Source organism: Dendrobates tinctorius, unplaced genomic scaffold (genome assembly GCF_039654945.1).
Source record: "Dendrobates tinctorius isolate UK_male_01 unplaced genomic scaffold, ASM3965494v1 ptg000224l, whole genome shotgun sequence".
Taxonomy (NCBI): Eukaryota; Metazoa; Chordata; class Amphibia; order Anura; family Dendrobatidae; genus Dendrobates; species Dendrobates tinctorius.
In genome coordinates, this window is record NW_027361891.1 from 5,911,025 (window position 1) to 5,936,615 (window position 25,591).

A 25,591-nucleotide genomic window follows, 5' to 3' on the forward strand; every position below is an offset into this window, starting at 1 on the left:
TTTCCCTATAATCGGACGATCTTGCTCGACCCGACTTTTGGAAAAGTCGGGTTTCACGAAACGAAACGCGACCCTAAAAAAGCAAAAGTCGCTCAACTCTAGTAATACGTTGTGTTTTTTCTGTGGAGATGCCTCACATATTATTTCTGTCTGTCCTAAACGAGAGAAACGCTTTGCACACACGTTTTCTGTTGGGGGTGTTCAACCTAAGTTTCTTCTGGCTATTACTCTGATCTGCTCCCTGTCCACATTTTCCGCCAAGGCTTTTGTGGATTCGGGAGCAGCCCTAAACCTAATGGACTTGGATTTTGCTAAACATTGTGGATTTCCGATGACACCTCTGCAGACGCCTATCCCTTTGAGGGGGATTGATGCTACTCCTTTGGCTAAAAATAAACCCCAGTTTTGGACCCAGGTGGTAATGCGGGTCGCCCCAGACCATCAAGAAAATTGCAGATTTTTGGTGTTGCATAATCTGCATGATACTATTGTTCTGGGGTTTCCCTGGTTACAGATTCATAATCCAGTTTTGGATTGGAAATCTGTGTCTGTGGTGAGGTGGGGTTGTCGGTGTGCCTTTAGTGAGGCTCCGGTGTTTTCCACCTCTCCTCAGTCGCATGATATTCCTGATTATTTGGCGGACTTTTATGATGTATTTAGTGAGAATGAGTCTGCGTCTCTGCCTCCTCATAGGAGTTATGACTGTGCAATTGAACTGAGCCCGGGGTGTAAATTTCCCAAGGGTCGGCTCTTCAATTTATCTGTACCCGAGCACGAGGCTATGCGATCCTATATTAAGGAGGCATTGGAGAAGGGTCATATTAGACCATCCTCGTCACCCTTAGGTGCCGGTTTTTTTTTTGTAGCCAAAAAGGATGGATCATTAAGACCTTGTATTGATTATCGTGCCCTCAGCAAAATTACTGTTAAATATCAGTATCCGTTACCCCTGATTTCTGATCTATTCTCCAGAGTTAAAGGTGCTTGCTGGTTTACCAAGCTTGACCTCAGGGGGGCGTATAATCTTATTCGCATTAAGCATGGGGATGAATGGAAGACGGCGTTTAATACTCCGGAGGGACATTTTGAGTACCTGGTGATGCCTTTTGGGCTCACTAATGCCCCTTCTGTCTTCCAGTGCTTCATGAACGATATTTTCCGAGATTTTGTCGATAAATTTTTGATTATCTATCTGGATGATATTTTGGTCTTCTCCAAGGATTGGGATTCTCATGTGGAACATATTCGAACTGTGTTCCGGATCTTGAGGGAGAATTCCCTGTATGTCAAAGGATCTAAATGCCTTTTTGGAGTACAGAGGATTTCTTTTTTGGGATTTATTTTGTCCCCGTCAACTATTGAAATGGACCTGGCCAAGGTACAGGCCATTCACGATTGGGTTCAGCCCACTTCTTTGAAGGCCCTCCAGAAGTTTTTGGGTTTTGCTAATTTTTATCGGAAATTTAGAGCAAAATTTTCTAGTATTGCCAAGCCATTGACTGATTTGACTAAAAAGGGTGCTGATGTGTTAAATTGGTCTCCGGAGGCTGTTTCTTCCTTTCAGGAGCTGAAGCGAAGATTCACCTCCGCCCCGGTTTTGCGGCAACCTGATGTCTCACTTCCATTCCAGGTAGAGGTGGATGCTTCTGAGATTGGTGCAGGAGCTGTTTTGTCCCAAAAGGATCCTGTAACATCTAAAATGAATCCCTGTGCTTTCTTTTCCCGAAAGTTCTCTCCATCTGAACGTAACTATGATGTGGGGAATAGGGAACTGTTGGCCATGAAATGGGCATTTGAGGAGTGGAGACATTGGTTGGAGGGAGCTAAGCATCAAGTCGTGGTCCTCACTGAGTCGGCTAAGCGCTTGAACCCTAGACAGGCTAGGTGGGCCTTGTTTTTTACACGTTTTGATTTTGTGGTTTCTTTTCTTCCTGGAACAAAGAATGTCAAGGCAGACGCCCTCTCTAGGAGCTTCTTTGCTGATTCTCCTGTGGTGACCAAGCCTGCTACCATCCAGTGGCGTAGCAACTGTTTGTGGCGCCCGGGGCGGTCGAAAAATTTGCCGCCCCTTTGGTCGATGATAATCCGGAAGCATCAGGAGAGCCCACACTACACTCAAAGATCTAATTTTTAGTCTGCTACTAACTCTGCTGTTATTATTTCTACATTTCTAGACTTTCATCTTCTTGCAGTTCTCTCTCTATATATATATGTATGTATTAGCTTGATGATGCTGGATGAAGACCTAATGGCTTTTTTTAATAATAATTTTTAATAATGTGACAGAAAAAAACAGAAAATATATGGGGAGGAGATGTACGAGGACACGTATAGGGGGAGATGTACGAGGACACGTATATATGGATATGGGGGATGTACGAGGACACGTATATATGGGGGGGATGTACGAGGACACGTATAGGGGGATGTACGAGGACACGTATATATGGGGGGATGTACGAGAACACTTATATGGGGGATGATTATTGTATTAGGACACCTGTGGTTTGATGTCTATGTGGCATGTGACAGCTGTCTGTGGCTTCTCCCGTACAGATGTTGGTGGTGCATTCTCCGGTAATGGCCGCGGTGCACCCAGCAGCCTCTCCCACAAATCGCCCCCATACCATGCTCCCCAGTATCCCACCTCACCCCGTGCAGTACTGTCCTACCCTTTTCCTCTCGCTCCCAGCCGGGGCAGCAGCACCGCCATATTCTTTCCTCCTCCCGGGAGCATCAATAGGGCGGAGCCTCTGCAGCTGCTACGGTGCCAGGACGGGACAGAAAACCTAGGAAAGCAGAGCTGCTGCTGTGCTGACACATGCGCAGAGTGTACACACACAGGTGTATACACACACACAGACACACACACACAGGCATACACACACACATAGGTGTATATACACACACACACACACAGGTGTATACACACACACACGTGTATACACACACACACAGACACACACACACAGGCATACACAAACACAGGCATACACACACTCATAGGTGTATATACACACACAGGTGTATACACACACACAGGCATACACAAACACAGGCATACACACACACATAGGTGTATATACACAGACACACACACACAGGCGTACACACACACAGGTGTATACACACACACACACAGACACAGACACACACACAGGCGTACACACACACACATAGGTGTATATACACACACACACACAGACACACACACACACAGGCGTACACACACACACATAGGTGTATATACACACACACACAGACACACACACAGGTGTATACACACACACAGACACACACACACAGGCATACACAAACACAGGTGTACACACACATAGGTGGATACACACACAGGCGTACACACACACAGGTGTATACATACACACACATAGGTGGATACACACACACAGGTGTACACACACACACATAGGTGTACATACACACACATAGGTGGATACACACAAACAGGTGTACACACACACACATAGGTGTACATACACACACATAGGTGGATACACACACACGGGCGTACACACACACACACACAGGTGTATACACACACACACACAGGCATACACAAACACAGGCATACACACACACATAGGTGTATATACACAGACACACACACAGGCGTACACACACACACACACACAGACACACACACACACAGGCATACACACACACATAGGTGTATATACACAGACACACACACAGGCGTACACACACACACACACACACACAGACACACACACACACAGGCATACACAAATACAGGTGTACACACACATAGGTGGATACACACACACAGGTGTACACACACAGACACACACACACAGGTGTACACACACACACAGGTGTACACACACACACACAGGTGTATACATACACACACAGACATACACACACACAGGTGTACATACACACACACACAGGTGTACATACACACACACACACACACACAGGTGTACATACACACACACACACAGGTGTACACACACACACACACACAGGTGTACATACACACACACATACAGGTGTACATACACACACACACACAGGTGTACATACACACACACACACAGGTGTACATACACACACACACACACACACAGGTGTACATACACACACACAGGTGTACATACACACACACACAGGTGTACATACACACACACACACATAAGTGTACATACACACACACACAGTGTGGCTGCATGCACAGATCCTTTCGCTGCTGCACATGGTGAGACACAGGCAGCGGTGTTGGTGGCACATAACTGCACACAATGGAGGCAGACACACACCCAGCGCAGCCTGTGATGAGGATGACAGCTGCCTGCACACAGGGCCGCCGGGGGCAGCCGCAGACCACCTTACCCCAGCCCCGCACTCACCAGCTCACTGCTTGGCTCTTCCTAACATGGCTCCTTGTGTGCATCACATTCCTGGCAGTCGCGACCATCCCACCATGACAGTCCTCCAGTGCAGCGGGGCTGACGTCAGCACTGCCTCTGCCCAGCGCAGCGCTGCTCACTGAGGGTCCAGGCGGAGAGGAGGGAGAAGCTGCTAGGTAGCAGGGGTACAGAGACTCCCGATAGGTGGAGGAGAAGGATGGAGGAAGGGTGGGAAGAGGCTGCATTACATTACCCCCTCACTGCACAGCCCCGCAGGCCGAAATGTACAGTCAGTGAGTCCAGGCTCCGCGCTTCTCCCACAGAGGAGAGGAATTGCTTCTGCTGCCGCGCCGCCCCCACACGCGTGCCGCCTGGGGCGGACCGCCCCCCCGCCCCCCCCACGCTACGCCACTGCTACCATCTTAGGTGAAGGGGTAGTTCTTTCTGCCATCTCGCCCGATTTGAGACGTGCTCTGGAAGAGTTCCAGGAGGACAAACCTGAGCGTTGTCCCAGTGGAAAGTTGTATGTTCCTGACCAGTGGAAGAAGAGAGTGATGTCTGAAGTTCATTGCTCTGCTTTGGCTGGTCATCCAGGTATTTTTGGTACTAGAGATCTGGTGAGTCGGTATTTTTGGTGGCACCTCCTTGTCTCGTGATGTCAGGAATTTTGTGCAGTCCTGTGGAACGTGCTCCCGGTCTAAATCGTGTTCTCGCTCTAGTGGGTTGTTGATGCCTTTGCCTGTCCCCAAGAGGCCATGGACCCATATTTCAATGGATTTCATCTCTGATATGCCTGTCTCTCAGAGGATGACTGTTATTTGGGTGATTTGTGATAGGTTCTCTAAGATGGTTCATCTTGTACCACTCCCTAAGTTGCCGTCTTCCTCTGAGTTGGTGCCCCTGTTTTTACAACAGGTGGTTCATTTGCACGGGATTCCTGAGAACATTGTATCTGACAGAGGAGTCCAGTTTGTGTCTAGATTTTGGAGAACTTTCTGTTCCAGGCTGGGAATTCAGTTGTCCTTCTCCTCTGCTTTTCACCCTCAGACCAATGGGCAGACACAGAGAACAAACCAGTCCATAATGTGTTCCATAAGTCCTTGTTGAAGAGGTTTGTTGAACCAGTTGTTCCTGGGGTGGCACCTCCAGACCCTGTATTGGTTGAAGGTAACATGGAATATGAGGTAGAGAAAGTACTGGATTCCCGTCTGGCTAGACGGAGACTCCAGTATTTGGTTAAGTGGAAGGGTTATGGTCAGGAGGATAATTCCTGGGTCTCTGCCTCTGATATTCATGCCAAAAGATTGGTGCGTGCCTTTCATCGGGCTCACCCTGATCGCCCTGGTGGCGTAGTTGAGGGTTCGGTGACCCCTCCTCAAGGGGGAGGTACTGTTGTGAGTTCATTTTCCCCTTCATTACTGAGGCCCGAGGAACTCCCTCTTCTGGTAAAGAAAGGTAGTGAGCCTGATTATCAAACACCTGAGGCTGATGATGATGACTGGCTGAGTGGAGATACTGACTGGATATAAGGCTGCTGACGCCCTTCTGCCCTGCGGGTGATTTCTCTGTGGGATCCTTGGAGACCAGTCTGAATTCCTGCTCCTCTAAAGCTAAGTTTGCTGCTCGGCCTTTTGCTTTGGTGCTTTGACTTTGTTTTGCTTTGTTTTTCTGGATTTCTGCCATTCCCTGCTGGGGTGTGCTGAATTCTTTTAGCTCTGTCTTCTGAAAATACCTGAGTGCTGATTTAGTTTTTGAAGCCTAGCTGCTTCAGGGCCTTTTTCATATCAGCTCGTTGGCTTATGTCTTTGATAGGGTTTTGGCAGATTGCAGACAGCAGCCTTCCTGTCCTTTCCTATCTAGGTAGTTTTGGGCCCCGTCTTTGCTCAATCTATCTTTCTGTCTGTGTTAGTATTTTCATCTTGCTTCACCGTCATTATATGTTGGGGGCTGCCTATTGCTTTGGGGTCTGCTCTGGGGCAGTTTAGATTTCCCCTTTCTTTCTTTAGGCCTATGTAATTCTCCGGCTGTGATCGAGGGGTCTAGGGCATCGTAGGAACCCCCCACGGCTACTGCTAGTTGTGTTGATAGGTTCAGGGGTCTGCAATCTGATAGTTGCCAACTTCTCTGGTTTTCTGGACTTAGCTTGTATTTCTGCTTTTGGCTCCTACGGTGACTCATTCATAACACACTGGCTCAACAAACCTCTTCAACAGAGACTTATGAAGCACGTTATGGATCTTAAACGTAACTGGAAGAGCCAATCGAAAAGAAACCGGGTAAAGAATCTCCAAAATCCTATAAGGCCCAGTAAATCTTGGCTTGAACTTTGGAGACGCAACCTTCATAGAGATATTTTTTTACGACAACCAAACCATATCACCCACTTTAACCCCTTCATGACCCAGCCTATTTTGACCTTAATGACCTGGCCATTTTTTGCAATTCTGACCAGTGTCCCTTTATGAGGTAATAACTCTGGAACGCTTCAACGCATCCTAGCGATTCTGAGATTGTTTTTTCGTGACATATTGGGCTTCATGTTAGTGGTAAATTTAGGTCGATAATTTTTGCGTTTATTTGTGAAAAAATCAGAAATTTGGCGAAAATTTTGAAAATTTCGCAATTTTCAAATTTTGAATTTTTATTCTGTTAAACTAGAGAGTTATGTGACACAAAATAGTTACTAAATAACATTTCCCACATGTCTACTTTACATCAGCACAATTTTGGAAGCAAAATATTTTTTTGTTAGGAAGTTATAAGGGTTAAAAGTTGACCAGTGATTTCTCATTTTTACAACAAAATTTACAAAACCATTTTTTTTAGGGACCACCTCACATTTGAAGTCACTTTGAGGGGTCTATATGGCAGAAAATACCCAAAAGTGACACCATTCTAAAAACTGCACCCCACAAGCTACTCAAAACCACATTCAAGAAGATTATTAACCCTTCAGGTGTTTCACAGCAGCTAAAGCAATGTGGAAGGAAAAAATGGACATTTTAATTTTTCCAACACAAATTTTCTTTCAGCATCAATTTTTTCATTTTCACATGGGCAACAGGATAAAATGGATCCTAAAATTTGTTGGGCAATTTCCCCTGAGTACACCGATACCACATATGTGGTCATAAACCACTGTTTGGGCGCACGGCAGGGCTCAGAAGGGAAGGAGCGCCATTTGACTTTTTGAATGGAAAATATGCTGGAATATTTAGCGCTTGCCATGTCGCGTTTGGAGAGTCGCTGTGTGCCTAAACACTGGAGCTCCCCCACAAGTGACCCCATTTTGGAAACTAGACCCCCCAAGGAACTTATCTAGATGCATAGTGATCACTTTGAACCCCCAGGTGCTTCTCAAATTGATCCGTAAAAAAAAAAAAGTACTTTTTTTTCACAAAAATTATCTTTTAGCCTGTTTTTTCATTTTCACATGGGCAACAGGATAAAATGGATCCTAAAATTTGTTGGGCAATTTCTCCTGAGTACACTGATATCTCATATGTGGTCATAAACCACTGTTTAGGTGCACGGCAGGGCCCGGAAGGGAAGGAGCGCCATTTAACTTTTTGAATGGAAAATTAGCTCCAATCGTTATCGGACACCATGTCGCGTTTGGAGAGCCCCTGTGTGCCTAAACATTGGAGCTCCCCCACAAGTGACACCATTTTGGAAACTAGAACCCATAAGGAACTTATCTAGATGTGTAGTGAGCACTTTGAACCCCCAATTGCTTCACAAAAGTTTATTACATAGAGCAGTGAAAATAAAAAATCATTTGTTTTTCCTCAAAAATGATTTTTTAGCATGCTATTTTTTATTTTCACAAGGGTAACAGGAGAAATTGGACCGCAAATTGTTATGATTGAGTCACCGTAGGAGGCAAAAACAGAAATGCTAGCTAAGTCCTGAAAACCAGAGAAGTTGGCAACTATCAGATTGCAGACCCCTGAACCTATCAACACAACTAGCAGTAGCCGTGGGGGGTTCCTACGATGACCTAGACCCCTCGATCACAGCCGGAGAGATACATAGGCCTAAAGAAGGAAAGGGGAAATCTAACTGCCGCAGAGCAGACCCCAAAGCAATAGGCAGCCCCCCACATATAATGACGGTGAAGCAAGATGAAAACACTTACACAGACAAAAAGACAGGCTGAGCAAAGACGGGGCCCAAAAACTACCTAGATTGGAACGGATAGGAAGGCTGCTGTCTGCAATCTGCCAAAACCCTATCAGAGACAAAAGCCAACAAGCTGATATAAAAATGGCCCTGAAGCAACTAAGCTTCAAAAACTAAATCAGCACTCAGGTACTTTCAGAAGACAGAGCTCACGGAACACTGCACACTCCAGCAGGGAGTGGCAGAATCCAAAAAGCAAGAAAAACAAAAACAAATCTTAGATGCAAAAAGGCAAAACAGAAAACTTAGCTTTAGGAGAGCAGGAATCAGACTGGTGTCCAAGAGTCCACAGAGAAATCACCCGCAGGGCAGAAAGGGCGTAGGCTGCCTTAAATCCTGTCAGTGACTCCACTCAGCCAATCGTCTTCATTAGTCCCAGGTGCCTGATAATCAGGCTCACTACCTTCCTTCACTAGAATAGGGAGTTCACCAGGCCTCAGTGACGGAGGAGAAAATGAACTCACAACACAAATGTTGTTGTCCAGATTGTCCTGAGTACGCTGGTACCTCATATTGGGGGGGGGGCACTGTTTGGGTGCACGGCAGGGCGCAGAAGGGAATGAGCGCCATTTGGCTTTTTGAAATGAAAATTAGCTCCAATCGTTAGCGGACACCATGTCGTGTTTGGAGAGCCCCTGTGTGCCTAAACATTGGCGCACCCCCACAATGACCCCATTTTGGAAACTAGACCCCCTAAGGAACTTATCTAGATGCATAGTGAGCACTTTGAACCCCCAGGTGATTCATAGAAGTTTATAATGCAGAGCAGTGAAAATAAAAAATCTTTTTTTTTCCTACAAAAAATTTTTTTAGTTGAGAATTTTTTATTTTCACAAGGGTACCAGGATAAATTGGACCCCATAAGTTGTTGTCCAGTTTGTCCTGAGTACGCTGGTACCCCATATGTGGGGGGGAACCACTGTTTGGGCACACATTGGGGCTCAGCAGGGAAGTAGTGACATTTTGAAATGCTGACTTTGATGGAATGGTCTGCGGGCATCATGTTACATTTGCTGAGCCCCTGTGTGCCTAAACAGTAGAAACCCCCCACAAGTGACCCCATTTTGGAAACTAGACCCCCCATGGAACTTATCTAGATGTGAGATGTGCACCTTGAACCCCCAAGTGCTTCACAGAAGTTTATAACGCAGAGCCGTGAAAATAAAAAATCATTTTTTTCCCTAAAAAAAAATGATTTTTAGCACGCAATTTTTTTTTCACAAGGGTAACAGGATAAATTGGACCCCAAAAGTTGTTGTCCAGTTTGTCCTGAGTACGCTGATACCCCATATGTGGGGGATGACCACTGTATGGACAGACGTCAGGGCTCGGAAGGGAAGTAGTAACGTTTTGGTATGCAGACTTTGATGGAATGGTCTGCGGGCATCATGTTACATTTGCAGAGCCCTTGATGTACCTAAACTGTGGAAACCCCCCACAAGTGACCCCATTTTGGAATCTAGACCCCATAAGGAACTTGCCTAGATGTGTGGTGAGCACTTTGAACCCCGAAGTGCTTCACAGAAGATTGTAACGCAGAGCCATGAAAATAAAAAATCTTTTTTTTCCCTCAAAAAATGAATTTTTAGCTCGCAATTTTTTATTTTCACAAGGGTAACAGGAGAAATTGGACAGCAAAAGTTGTTGTCCAGTTTGTCCTGAGTACGCTGATACCCCATATGTGGGGAAGAACCACTGTTTGGGCACACGTCGGGGCTCGGAAGGGAAGTAGTGACGTTTTGAAATACCGACTTGATCGAAAGGTCTGCGGGCATCATGTTACGTTTGCAGAGCCTCTGATGTGCTTAAACAGTGGAAACCCCCCCCAAGTGACCCCATTTTGGAAACTAGACCACCCAAGGAACTTATCTAGATGTGTGGTGTGCACTTTGAACCCCCAAGTGCTTCACAGAAGTTTATAATGCAGAACCGTGAAAATAAAAAATCTTTTTTTTTCTCAAAAAATGATTTTTTAGCCCGCAATTTTTTATTTTCACAATGGTAACAGGAGAAATTGGACCCCAAAAGTTGTTGTCCAGTTTGTCCTGAGTACGCTGGTACCCAATATGTGGGGAGGGATCACTGTTTGGGCACACGTCAGGGCTCGGAATGGAAGTAGTGACGTTTTGAAATGCAGACTTTGATGGAATAGTCTGCGGTCGTCATTACGTTTGCAGAGCCCCTGATGTGCCTAAACAGTGGAAACCCCCCACAAGTGACCCCATTTTGGAAACTAGACCTTCCAAGGAACTTATGTAGATGTGTGGTGAGCACTTTCAACCCCCAAGTGCTTCGCAGAAGTTTATAATGCAGAGACATGAAAATGAAAAAAACATTTTTTTCCTCAAAAATAATTTTTTAGCCCCCAATTTTTTTTTCCCAAGGGTAACAGGAGAAATTAGTCCCCAAAAGTTGTTGTGCAATTTTTCCTGAGTACGCTGATACCCCATATGTTGGGGTAAACCACTGTTTGGGCACACGGCGGGGCTCGAAATGGAGGGAGCACCGTTTGACTTTTTGAACGCAAAATTGGCTGGAATCAATGGTGGTGCCATATCGCGTTTGGAGACCCCCTGATGTGCCTAAACAGTGGAAACCCCTCAATTCTAACTCCAACCCTAACCCCAACACATCCCTAACCCTAATCCCAACCCTATCCATAACCCTAACCCCAACACACCCCTAACCCCAACACTAACCATAACACTAACCACAAGCCTAACCCTAATTCTAACCCTAACCCTAATTACAATGCTAATCCTAATTCTAGCCCTAATTCCAACCCTAACCCTAATTCCAACCCTAACCCTAATTCCATCCTAACCCTAATTCGAACCCTAAGCCTAATTCCAACCCTAACCCTCTTTCCAACCCTAACCCTCTTTCCAACCCAAACCCTCTTTCCAACCCTAACTCTAACCCTCTTTCCAACCCTAACCCTAACCCTCTTTCCAACCCTAATCCTCTTTCCAACCCTAACCCTAACCCTCTTTCCAACCCTAACCCTCTTTCCAACCCTAACCCTAACCCTACCCTCTTTCCAACCCTAACCCTAATGGAAAAATAAAAATAAAAATATTTTCTTTATTTTATTAGTTATGCCTACCTATGGGGGTGATAATCGGGGGGTTCATTTACTTTTTATTTCATTTTGATCACTGTGAGAGTGATCAAAATGAAATAATGGAATCTGCAGTCGGCAGATTCGGGCGGGCGCACTGCGCATGCGCCCGCCATTTTCTAAGATGGCGGCGCCCATGAACCAGACCCGCCGGACACCGGGAGCGACGGGGGGACTTAGAAGGTGCCGGGGGCGGTGAGAGTGGGTGAGGGGGTTATTGGATGCTGGCGGGGAGCGGAGGGAATGGCAGGGGGGCAGATGATGACAGCAGCGGCAGATCGCCGCTGTCATTCAGTGGCGGGGGGGCGATCGCCGGTGGGGGGGTCGAATAGGTGTCTCCAGCCATGTCCGATGCTACAGCAGCATCGGCCATGGCTGGATTGTAATATTTCATCAATTTTCATTGATGAAATATTACTATCGCTCTGATTGGCTGTTTCACTTTTAACAGCCAGTCAGAGCGATCGTAGCCACGTGGGGGCGAAGCGACGCCCCCTGTGGTGAATTACAAAGCCCCCTGTATCTGCGGGTCAGGTGACCTTTCAGTGACCCCAGTCACCCGACCCGCATGGGGGCTTTGAATTCATGACACAGGGTATGCGTCATAGGTCGGATTGGCACCGACTTTCATGACGCATACGCTGTGTCACAGGTCGGGAACCGGTTAAACCGGGGACCAATGGTCCTATGCTGGTTGGAAAACCGCTGAGCCTTTTCTTGAGAGAGGGGCAACTTATCCACCACTTGGTCCCAAATCTGCTGCATTCTCTCTACCACAGTGTCAACACCTGGGCAGGCTGAAGATTCCACTTGCCCTGAAGAAAATCGAGGATGAAACCCAAAGTTACAGAAAAAGGGCGACATCAATGTGGCAGAACTAGCTCTATTATTTAGGGCGAATTCGGCCAAGGGCAAAAATGAGACCCAATCATTCTGATCAGCAGAAATAAAACACCTCAAATAGGACTTCAAAGTCTGGTTTGTTCTCTCAGTCTGCCCATTGGTCTGTGGGTGAAACGCAGAGGAGAAGGATAACTGAATTCCCAGCTTGGAACAAAAGGCTTTCCAAAATCTGGAGACAAAGTGGACTCCTCTGTCCGACACAATGTTCTCAGGAATCCCATGCAACCGAACCACCTGTTGTAAAAACAAGGGCACCAACTCTGAGGAAGATGGCAGCTTTGGGAGTGGTACAAGATGGGCCATCTTAGAAAATCTATCACAAATCACCCAGATAACAGTCATTCTCTGAGAGACAGGAAGATCAGAAATAAAATCCATTGAGATATGGGTCCATGGCGTCTTGGGCACCGGCAAGGGCATCAACAACCCACTAGAATGAGAACAGGGTTTAGACCGGGAACAAGTCCCACAAGACTGCACAAAATTCCTGACATCACGAGATAAGGCGGGCCACCAAAAACACCGACTCACCAAATCTCTGGTACCAAAAATACCTGGATGACCAGCCAACGCGGAGCAATGAACTTCAGACATCACTCTCTTCCTCCACTGGTCAGGAACATACAATTTTCCCATAGGACAACGCTCAGGTTTGTCCTCCTGAAATTCTTCCAGGGCACGTCTCAAATTGGGCGAGATGGCAGAAAGAACTACCCCCTTACCTAGGATGGTAGTAGGTTTGGTCACAACAGGAGAATCAGCAAAGAAACTCCTAGAAAGGACGTCTGCCTTAACATTCTTAGTGCCCGGAAGAAAGGAGAACACAAAATCAAAACGCGTGAAAAATAAGGCCCACCTAGCCTGTCTAGGATTCAAGCGTTTGGCCGACTACAGGTAAATCAAATTCTTGTGGTCAGTGAGGACCACAACTTGATGTCTAGCTCCCTCCAACCAATGTCTCCACTCCTCGAATGCCCACTTCATGGCCAACAATTCCCGATTCCCCACAACATAGTTGCGTTCAGATGGGAAGAACTTTCTGGAAAAGAAGGCACAGGGATTCATTTTAGAAGTCACCTGATCTTTTTGGGACAAAACAGCTCCTGCACCAATTTCCAAAGCATCTACTTCTACCTGAAATGGAAGTGAGACATCAGGTTGCCGTAAAACCAGAGCAGAAGTGAACCTCCGCTTCAGCTCCTGAAATGCCAAAACAGCCTCTGGAGACCAATTCAGCAAATCAGCGCCCTTCTTGGTCAGATCAGTCAGTGGCTTGGCAATACCTGAAAAATTAGCTATAAATTTACTATAAAAATTAGAAAAACCGAAAAACTTCTGGAGAGCCTTCAAAGAAGTGGGCCGAACACAATCATAAATGGCCCGCACCTTGGCCGGGTCCATTTCAATAGTTGACGGAGACAAAATAAATCCCAAAAATGAAATCCTCAGGGCACATGAAAACCTGGCGCCAGCCCTACCCCCCCACAACTTTAGCCAAATAACCCCCAGTTTTCAATGCGTAACTATTATTATAAAGTAAATTAAGGTTGACAAGCTTAAGTAGTGAAGAATTGATGTCGTTGCCATTGAAATGGGCACTGTAGGTGTGTTTCCTGTCCTCCACTCCCTGCCGACTTTGCTTCCCCATTGACTTGCATTGGGTTTCATGTTTCAGTCTGACCCCGACTTTTCCATATAGTTGGCCGATTTCTTTCGACCCCACTTTTAAGAAAGTCAGGTTTCATGAAACCCGACTCGACCCGATAAAAAGGCAAAGTCGCTCATCTCTACTTATAACCATGTGATATTTCCATTTTTCTTTTTTAATAAATTTGCAAAAATTTCTACATTTCTGTTTTTTCAGTTAAGATGGGGTGCAGAGTGTACATTAATGAGAAAAAAATTAACTTTTTTGATTTTACCAAATGGCTGCAATGAAACAAAGAGTGAAAAATTTTAAGAGGTCTGAATACTTTCCGAACCCACTGTATATAGTATGATGGCCCCAGTTCTCCCCATACAGTATGAGGGCCCTAGATCCCCCCATATATATAGTATGATGGCCCCAGTATACCCCATATATATAATATGATAGGCCCAGTTCTCCCATATATATATATATAGTATGATATCCCCAGTTCTCCCATATATATGGTATGGTGGACCCAATTCCCCACATATATTGTATGATGGCCTCAGCTCCCCTCATATATATATATATATATATATACAGTACAGACCAAAAGTTTGGACACACCTTCTCATTCAAAGAGTTTTCTTTATTTTCATGACTATGAAAATTGTAGATTCACTCTGAAGGCGTCAAAACTATGAATTTACACATGTAGAATTATATAATTAACAAAAAAGTGTGAAACAACTGAAAATATGTCTTATATTCTAGGTTCTTCAAAGTAGCCACCTTTTGCTTTGATTACTGCTTTGCACACTCTTGGCATTCTCTTGATGAGCTTCAAGAGGTAGTTTGGTTTACACTTCACAGGTGTGCCCTGTCAGGTTTAATAAGTGGGATTTCTTGCCTTATAAATGGGGTTGGGACCATCATTTGTGTTGTGCAGAAGTCTGGTGGATACACAGCTGATAGTCCTACTGAATAGACTGTTAGAATATGTATTATGGCAAGAAAAAAGCAGCTAAGTAAAGAAAAACGAGTGGCCATCATTACTTTAAGAAATGAAGGTCAGTCAGTCCGAAAGATTGGGAAAACTTTGAAAGTGTCCCCAAGTGCAGTGGCAGAAACCATCAAGCGCTACAAAGAAACTAGCTCACATGAGGACCGCCCCAGGAAAGGAAGACCAAAAGTCATCTCTGCTGCGGAGGATAAGTTCATCCGAGTCACCAGCCTCAGAAATCGCAGGTTAACAGCAGCTCAGATTAGAGACCAGGTCAATGCCACACAGAGTTCTAGAAGCAGACACATCTCAACAACAACTGTTAAGAGGAGATTTTGTGCAGCAGGCCTTCATGGTAAAATAGCTGCTAGGAAACCACTGCTAAGGACAGGCAACAAGCAGAAGAGACTTGTTGGGGCTAAAGAACACAAGGAATGGACATTAGACCAGTGGAAATCTGTGCTTTGGTCTGATGAGTCCAAATTTGAGATCTTTGGTTCCAACCACCGTGTCTTTGTGCAATGCAGAAAAGGCGAACGGATGGACTCAACATGCCTGGTTCCCACCGTGAAGCATGGAGGAGGAGGTGTGATGGTGTGGGGGTGCTTTGCTGGTGACACTGTTCGGGATTTATTCAAAATTGAAGGCATACTGAACCAGCATGGCTACCACAGCATCTTGCAGCGGCATGCTATTCCATCCGGTTTGCGTTTAGTTGGATCATCATTTATTTTTCAAGAAGACAATGACCCCAAACACACCTCCAGGCTGTGTAAGGGCTATTTGACCAAGAAGGAGAGTGATGGGGTGCTACGCCAGATGACCTGGCCTCCACAGTCACCAGACCTGAACCCAATCGAGAAGGTTTGGGGTGAGCTGGATCACAGAGTGAAGGCAAAAGGGCCAACAAGTGCTAAGCATCTCTGGGAACGCCTTCAAGACTGTTGGAAGACCATTTCCAGTGACTACCTCTTGAAGCTCATCAAAAGAATGCCAAGAGTGTGCAAAACCATAGTCAAAGCAAAAGGTGGCTACTTTGAAGAACCTAGACTATAAGACATATTTTCAGTTGTTTCAGGCTATGTGCACATGTAGTTTTTTTGGTGTGCGGATTTTGGAGAGAAAACCGCAGGTAAATCTGCAGGACAAAAGTCTTGCGGTTTATCTGCGGTTTTGCCTGCGGTTTTACACCTCATAATGGATGAGGTGTAAAACTGCAGCGTTTCTGCACCAAACAATTGACATGCTGCGGATTGAAAACCGCGCGGAAAAATCCGCAGCATGTGCACAACGTTTTTTAATTTCCATAGGAAATAAAGGTACTGTACAACGCAGTAGAATCTGCTGCGGACCCGCAGCTGCAGAAACGCTGCAGAACCGCAGCAGAATCCGCACCGTGTGCACATACCCTTACACTTTTTTGTTAATTATATAATTTCACAGGTGTTAATTCATAGTTTTGATGCCTACAGAGTGAATCTACAATTCTCATAGTCATGAAAATAAAGAAAACGCTTTGAATGAGAAGGTGTGTCCAAACTTTTGGTCTGTACTGTATATATATATATATATATATAGTATGATGGCCTCGGTTCCCCCTGTATATATAGTATGATGGCCCCAGTTCCCCATATATATATATATATATATATATATATATATATAGATATATGTATAGTATGATACCCTCAATTCCCCTTTATATATAATATGATGGCCCCAATTCCCCCATATATAGTATAATGGCCTCAGCTCCCCCTATACTGTATATATAGTACTAGCTATGAACCCGTTCTACGCCTGGGTGGCGGGCATTTTTATTGGTATATGGTCTCCCATCCTGGTATGTGCTGCCCCCTCCTATCCTGGTGTGCATGGCACCCCTCTTCCCTTTCCCGGTATGCATGGTACCCTCACCCCCCCCAATCCTGGTAACCTTGGCACCCTATTCCTCATCCTGTTATGCATGGTCCCCTCATCCCCCCTATCCTGGTATGCATGGCCCCCTCACCCCCAATCCTCGTATGCATGGTCCTCTCACCCCCCCCAATCCTGGTATGCATGGACCCCTCACCCCCCAATCCTAATATGCATGGTCCCCTCACCCCCCTTTCGTGGTATGCATGGTCCTCTCACCCCCTATCCTGGTATGCATGGTCCGCTCACCCCCTATCCTGGTGTACATGGTCCCCTCACCCCCCTTTCGTGGTATGCATGGTCCTCTCGCCCCCCAATCCTGGTATGCATGGTCCCCTTGCCCCCCAATCCTGGTGTACATGGTCCCCTCACCCCCCTTTTTGTGATATGCATGGTCTCCTCACCCCCCTTTCGTGGTATGCATAGTCCCCTCACCCCCTATCCTGGTATGCATGGCCCCCTCACCCCCCAATCCTGGTATGCATGGTCCTCTCACAACCCTATCCTGGTATGCATGGTCCTCTCACCCCTCCCTATCCTGGTATGCATGGTCCTCTCACCCCCCTATCCTGGTATGCATGGTCCTCTCACCCCCCCTATCCTGGTATGCATGGTCCTCTCACCCCCCATCCTGGTATGCATGGTCCTCTCACCACCCATCCTGGTATGCATGGTCCTCTCACCCCCCCATCCTGGTATGCATGGTCCTCTCACCCCCCCATCCTGGTATGCATGGTCCCCTCACCCCCCAATCCTGGTATGCATGCTACCCCTCGCCACCCAATCCTGTTATGCATGGTCCCCTCGCCCCCCAATCCTGGTATACATGGTCCCCTCATCCCCCTTTCGTGGTATGTGTGGTCCCCTCACCCTCCTTTCGTGGTATGCATGGTCCCCTCACCCCCCTTTTGTGGTATGCATGGTCCCCTCACCCCCCTTTCATGGTATGCATGGTCCCCTCACCCCCCTTTCGTGGTATGCATGGTCCCCTCACCCTCCTTTCGTGGTATGCGTGGTCCCCTCACCCTCCTTTCGTGGTATGCGTGGTCCCCTCACCCCCCTTTCATGGTATGCATTGTCCCTTCACCCCCCTTATCCTGATATGCATGGTCCCCTCACCCCCCAATCCTGGAATGCATGGTCCCCTCACCCTCCTTTTGTGGTATGCATGGTCCCCTCACTCCCCTTTCGTGGTATGCATGGTCCCCTCAACCCCAATCCTGGTATGCATGGTCCCCTCACCCTCCTTTCGTGGTATGCATGGTCCCCTCACCCCCCTTTTGTGGTATACATGGTCCCCTCACCCCCCTTTCGTGGTATGCATGGTCCCCTCACCCTCCTTTCATGGTATGCATGGTCCCCTCACTCCCTTTTCGTGGTATGCATGGTCCCATCAACCCCAATCCTGGTATGCATGGTCCCCTCACCCTCCTTTCGTGGTATGCATGGTCCCCTCACCCCCCTTTTGTGGTATGCATGGTCCCCTCACCCCCCTTTTGTGGTATGCATGGTCCCCCATCCCTCTATCCTGGTATGCATGGTCCCCTCACCCCCCAATCCTGGTATGCATGGTCCCCTCACCCTCCTTTCGTGGTATGCGTGGTCCTATCACGCTCCTTTCATGGTATGCGTGGTCCCCTCACCCTCCTTTCGTGGTATGCGTGGTCCCCTCACCCCCTATTCTGGTATGCATGGTCCCCTCACCCCCCCTTATCCTGATATGCATGGTCCCTCTCACCCCTATTAATCTACACGCAAACAAAAAAAAAATACTCACCCTTCTTCCCTGTGCTCCAGCGCTGCCTGTCCATTTCTGCTGGAGGCCGGGGGGAGGAGTCTGGCACTGGAGTACGCACATGCCCATAGTGCTGTCCGGCGCAATATTGCTGAAGACACACTGCAAATGTGTCTTCAGTAAAATGGCGCCGGATCGCGCTATGCGCATGCGCGATTCCGGCCGCACTCCTGCGCCGGTCTCCGGCCGAAAAGAAGCGCCGCGGCAACGCTTCTCCCGGTCAGGTAAGTATGTAAGTATGGCGCCGGACATAGCGGTATGCAGTGTGTATGCATACCACCATCTCCGACGCCATACACACTCCTCACCGCGCTGCCTCATTTTGTCTGGAGCCAGACTGAGCAGGCGCGTCGTACTTGCGCAGTCTATAAAGTCTTCGGACAGAGTGACGCTTAGCCGGTTATATTATAGATGATGGCCCCAGTTCCCCCCATATATATATAGTATGATACCCTCAGTTCCCCTTTATATATAATATGATGGACCCAGATCCCCCCATATATATAGTATGATGGCCCTAGTACTTCCTATATATATAGTATGATGGCCCCAGTTTCCCATATATATAGTACAATAGCCCCACAGTCCGTTCATATAAAAAATAATTACGTTTATACTCGCCTCATTCTGATTCCTGACACTGCAGTTTCCGTCTTCTATTCCAGCCTGCAGAGCAGCGCCAAACAATGATGTAAGTGCGCCATCTGCTTGAGCACGCTGATGTAGTAAGCCATGGTCTGCGGCTAATGAGACAGACTGTGATGCGTGCAACCATGTCTACTGCTGGCCACATCACAGTACAGTACAGCAGACACGGCCTGTGTGCGGCCATCAGGCGGACAGGCCAGCATTTGCCTCCCTGCTCCCCGCCGAAGCCCACCCCAACCACATACTATATACACACGGCATAGTATACACAAATACATACACATCACATACTATATACAAACACACCACATGCTTTATACACGCGACATACTATATACACATACTACATACTCACCACATGCTATATACACATACTACATACACACCACACAATGCTGTGCAAAACTTTTAGGCAAAGTACTTGGGGTCAGATTCATTATATGCTTTTTTTTCCCAAGTCACATTTTCTTGTATTTGTTGATTTTTTTTACCAAATTCTTCAAAATGACTCACATGGTTCATGAATTTTGCAAAAACAATTGAATGCTTCATGTTTCTTTGATCGACGTTTTGACTTTTCAGTGCAAAAAGTCACACATTTCTCAAAATAGAGTACGATTTGCACCAGAAAATCTGGCATATGTAAAATTACTCTGGGGGCAACAAAAATACATTTGTGAAAATGTTGCACCTTTTTAAAAAGTAATAATTGATGAATAAGTCAAATACATCCAGAAAACAAAAACAGAACCCCTACTGGTGAGCATGAAAAAGGAGAAAACATAAAATAGGCTTTCAAAAAGGTTCAAATTGAAAGAAGAATTAGGAGCGAAAGAAATACAGGAGATGAACAGCAAAAACTGGACAAAAAACATGTGCAAACACAACAATGAATCAGGTCCTAGAAATTTTGCCTACTACTGTGTATACATATCGAACTTTCCCTCACAAATATAATAAAGGGAAAGAGGAGTGTGTATATCAATCAATAATTTTATTAAACACATACATACAGAAATGAATAAAAGAATGCCTCATATCAGGCTCAATACCAGGAAAAAGTGGCTAACTACTAGTTGTGGATTATGTAAATATTGCCCAAAAACCTAAATGGTTCCATGAATCACATACAGTTGTGGACAAAAGTATTGACACCCCTGCAATTCTGTCAGATAATACTCAGTTTCTTCCTGAAAATGATTGCAAACACAAATTCGTTGGTATTATTATCTTCATTTAATTTGTCTTAAATGAAAAATCACACAGACAATGAAGCAAAATATTGATCATTTCACACAAAACTCCAAAAATGGACCAGACAAAAGTATTGGCACCCTCAGCCTAATACTTGGTTGCACAACCTTTAGCCAAAATAACTGCGACCAACCGCTTCCGGTAACCATCAATGAGTTTGTTACAATGCTCTGCTGGAATTTTAGACCATTCTTCTTTGGCAAACTGTTCCAGGTCCCTGATATTTGAAGGGTGCCTTCTCCAAACTGCCATTTTTAGATCTCTCCACAGGTGTTCTATGGGATTCAGGTCTGGACTCATTGCTGGCCACCTTAGAAGTCACCGTGTTCTTTTCTTTGAATGCCTCTTTTTTTCTCCTGTAAACTCTATGTTGATGCCTTTGCCCAAAAAGCTCTACTTTTGTCTCATCTGACCAGAGAACATTCTTCCAAAACATTTTAGGCCTTTTCAGGTAAGTTTTGGCAAACTCCAGCCTGGCTTTTTTATGTCTTGTGGTAAGAAGTGGAGTCTTCCTGGGTCTCCTACCATACAGTCCCTTTTCATTCAGATGCCGACGGATAGTACGGGTTGACACTGTTGTACCCTTGGACTGCAGGGCAGCTTGAACTTGTTTGGATGTTAGTCGAGGTTCTTTATCCAACATCCGTACAATCTTGCGTTGAAATCTCTTGTCAATTTTTCTTTTCCGTCCACATCTAGGGAGGTTAGCCACAGTGCCATGGGCTTTAAACTTCTTGATGACACTGCACGGTAGACACAGGAACATTCAAGCCTTTGGAGATGGACTTGTATCCTTGGGATTGCTCATGCTTCCTCACAATTTGGTTTCTCAAGTCCACAGACAGTTCTTTGGTCTTCTCTCTTTTCTCCATGCTCAATGTGGTACACACAAGGACACATGACAGAGGTTGAGTCAACTTTAATCCATGTCAACTGGCTGCAAGTGTGATATAGTTATTGCCAACACCTGTTAGGTGCCACAGGTTAGTTACAGGTGCTGTTAATTACACAAATTAGAGAAGCATCACATGATTTTTCGAACAGTGCCAATACTTTTGTCCACCCTCTTTTTTATGTTTGGTGTGGAATTATATCCAATTTGGCTTTAGGACAATTCTTTTTGTGTTTTTTCATTTAAGACAAATTAAATGAAGATAATTATAACAAAGAATTTGTGTTTGCAATCATTTTCAGGAAGAAACTGAGTATTATCTGACAGAATTGCAGGGGTGTCAATACTTTTGGCCGCAACTGTACACATGAATTAAGCTTGACAATGTAAGCTGAAATTGACTATGTACATATTTTAATAAATAGATAATAATTCATAAGCCTACGCGAAAAGCGCGTAGGGGCTGGCATTGTGGTGACAGGTTTGTGACCGATATGGGTGAGGATCAATTTTGAACTATCCACTATACTGGTTGCCTCTTAAAGGCCCATACACACTGGTAATTATGGTTTAGCCTTTAGAACTTGGTCCTACCGGTCATATACTTTCATTATCGTGCTGCCTTCCAGACTTTCCTATTTTTGTCCTGTGTCCTTTGCATGAAATTCTACCTATATAATACTCTTACATCTAGTATTCTAGTGATTTTATTGTTATCTATACTTTGTCTATGTAGAAATAAACTAATTTTGATATACCTTTAAGACAGATTTTATGACTCTAATTGTTCTAATTTTATACATTTATGGGAGTTTTTCTGTCGTTTTGACAAATTTGAGGAAGTCATCTCTGACATGGTCAGACATTGTATGATCTGGATTTTTGCTCTTATTTAAATTGTTCAGGTCTAGAAAATAATGCTGCAAAGGAAGAATGCTTTTCAAAACTAGAAGTTCTAATAGTTTATTGTTATTTATTTTTTACATTTTACAGAATGCAAAGTGAATGAGCATCGGTTCTTCTAGGTACACTTGCACACAATTTTTGTAGGAACTTAGAAAAGTGTTTGTTCCACACATCTTGGAGAAAAGACCACAGCTCTTCTGTGGATGTTGTCTTGTGCAAATCCTTCTGTCTCTTCATTTAATCGAATGCAAACGGGATGACAAACTGGATGACAAACTGCACTCTGTTCTAATTTCATGCCACATGTCATTTACCTTGGTAAAACTGAGAAAGCAACAAGACACAAAGTAGGCTGAGCTCCATAAGAGAATCACAATTTTACTATTACTATGGTAATGCAGTACATCATTGATTGAACAATCACAGGATCAAGTCCCCTAAAAAGGCTAAAAAAAAGTAAAGTATAAAAGATAAATACACACAATTTTAAATCCTCCTCATACAAAAATAACAAACTTATGAAAAATTAAACATATATATTGTTGCGTACCCCAAAAATTAGATCTATAAAATTATACAGTTATTTAAATTATGCATCCCAAAAGAAAATAAATAGTAATGCAAAATTTGCCGTTATTCAGTTGCACTTTCCAAAACAACACAATAAAAACATATGTATGCCTGATACCAATAAAAATAAATATCAGCTCAGAGTATAAGAAAACAAGCTGTTACACAGCTCCATCAAAGTAAAAATAAGTTATTATTTATTACTTAACAGCATTCGACTCCATCTCGAGCCATGGTGACTTTATGGAGGAGCGATCTGTAGGAAGATCAATCTTGTACAAGCCTAGATAGGTCCACCAGGGTCTTCTCTGCCATTATTTTGACTGTATCAAGCCATCGAGTTACTGGTCTTCCCTCTCTGTGTTCCTTCTATTCTTCCGACCACGATGTCCTCCTCCACTGACTGCTCTCTTAGTATGATGTGTCCAAAGTAGGCAAGTCATAGCTTGTTGAGCAATGATTTTGGAAAACTGCAGAAAGTAAAACGTAATTAAACTTATTTTCTGGCTGTAAGTAAAACTCAGAAAAAAACAAACAAAGAGATCAATAGAACATAAAAACAATAAGTCTTTATTAACTATGTATAAAACCAGTAAAAATATTAACTATTATGCCTCAAAAAAGGGAACACTAAAGTAATCTGATCAAGGAAAAAATATTTAAAATCTCCTATGTAATTATTAACAATAGTTGAATATAAAAGGTAAAAAAAAATACAAAATTGAAATATATATGCATAATTAAGTCATGTGACCACCTAATACACTGGGCTAATATTATTGGCAGTTTATATAGCTAACCACTATCAGAAAAAATATGACACTATATTGACAAAAGATGACTTGATTATGTCTATACAAAGGAGGAATAGGACAACAAAATAACTTAACTTTTTTTTATTATTCTATTTTTTACATATTAATTTTGGTCTTTCACATTTATATTCTAATATAAATTCAATGTCTTATCTCAAGTCAAACGCAATTGGTGCCCCTGCTCCTTGACGACTATCCCTTCTAGCCCTATAAGGCCCTGGCAAAGAGGCCAAGAAAGGAATATAGGGACACAAATGTTGGACACTGCCTATGAGCGGAGGTTGGCACCCTATGTAAGCCCAAGTGGCACCCCCTGCTCCTGACGGCTTACCCTTCTGTCCACATTGGCACAATCTGTGAAGGGGGGCGGTCTGGTGCGGTCCGGTCTGATGGGTGTTGCAGGTCCAGGTCCGGCGCCTCCCATCTTCTTGCGACACGCCCTCCTGTTTGCTTCATCACTCTTCGGCATCGCACTCCTGCACAGGTGTACTTATCTGCCCTATTGAGGGCAGAGCAAAGTACTGCAGTGCGCAGGCGTTGAGCAACTCTCACCAGAGAAGTACGCATGTGCAGGAGCACGATGCCGGGGAGTCATGAAGTAAGCAGGAGGGCGTCGTCGCAAGAAGGTGGGAGGCACTGGACCAGGACTTGCGACACCCATTGGACTGGACCACCCCACCGGTGAGTATATTAAAACTTATTTTTCTTATCTTGCAGGTCGGATCGAGGACTTATCTACAGCATTATAGAATGCTGTAGATAAGCCCTGAAAGACAGTGGCCGCATCTTATAGCGGCCAAAACAGCTGACAGGTTCCCTTTAGCTATCAACATTGAGATACTGAAAAATCCTGTCTGTTTCATATTGAATCTGTTCATTATGGTACTAACAAATTACATAATCTTAATCATTAATACCAATGGTAGAGAGGTTTTTTTTGCCATGTGTCAATATTGTAGTATGTGAAAACACAAAACTAGCATCAATCAAAGTGGAAGCTTTATATAGCAGTATCCTACATGAGAACAGAATTCTATCTTAGGTCTAGAGGTGTGCACCTAACTCCACATAATCAATTTATTTGTGAACTCCTGAGATTTATACTAACGCACATTTATTTTTTATTTGATGTCCGGATCCACCACGAGCTCTGAGGCATGGCTATGGGGAGACCTTGCAGCTGCACTTATGTCAACCTGCTCCTGGGCTGGTGGGAGGACACTGTAGTGTTTGGTGAGGACAGATCCTCTCTTAGTGGTGCCCCCAGATATTATTCTGGGCGCACTACACAGACGATATCCTAATTTTAACCCCTTTACCCCCGAGGGTGGTTTGCATGTTAATGACCAGGCCAATTTTTACAATTTTGACCACTGTCCCGTTATAAGGTAATAACTCTGGAATGCTTCCATGGATCCTGGTGATTCTGACATATTGTACTTCATGATAGTGGTAACATTTCTTTGATATGACTTGAATTTATTTGTGAAAAAAATGGGAATTTGGAGAAAATTCTGAAAATTTCGCAATTTTCCAACTTTAAATATTCATGCCCTTAAATTAC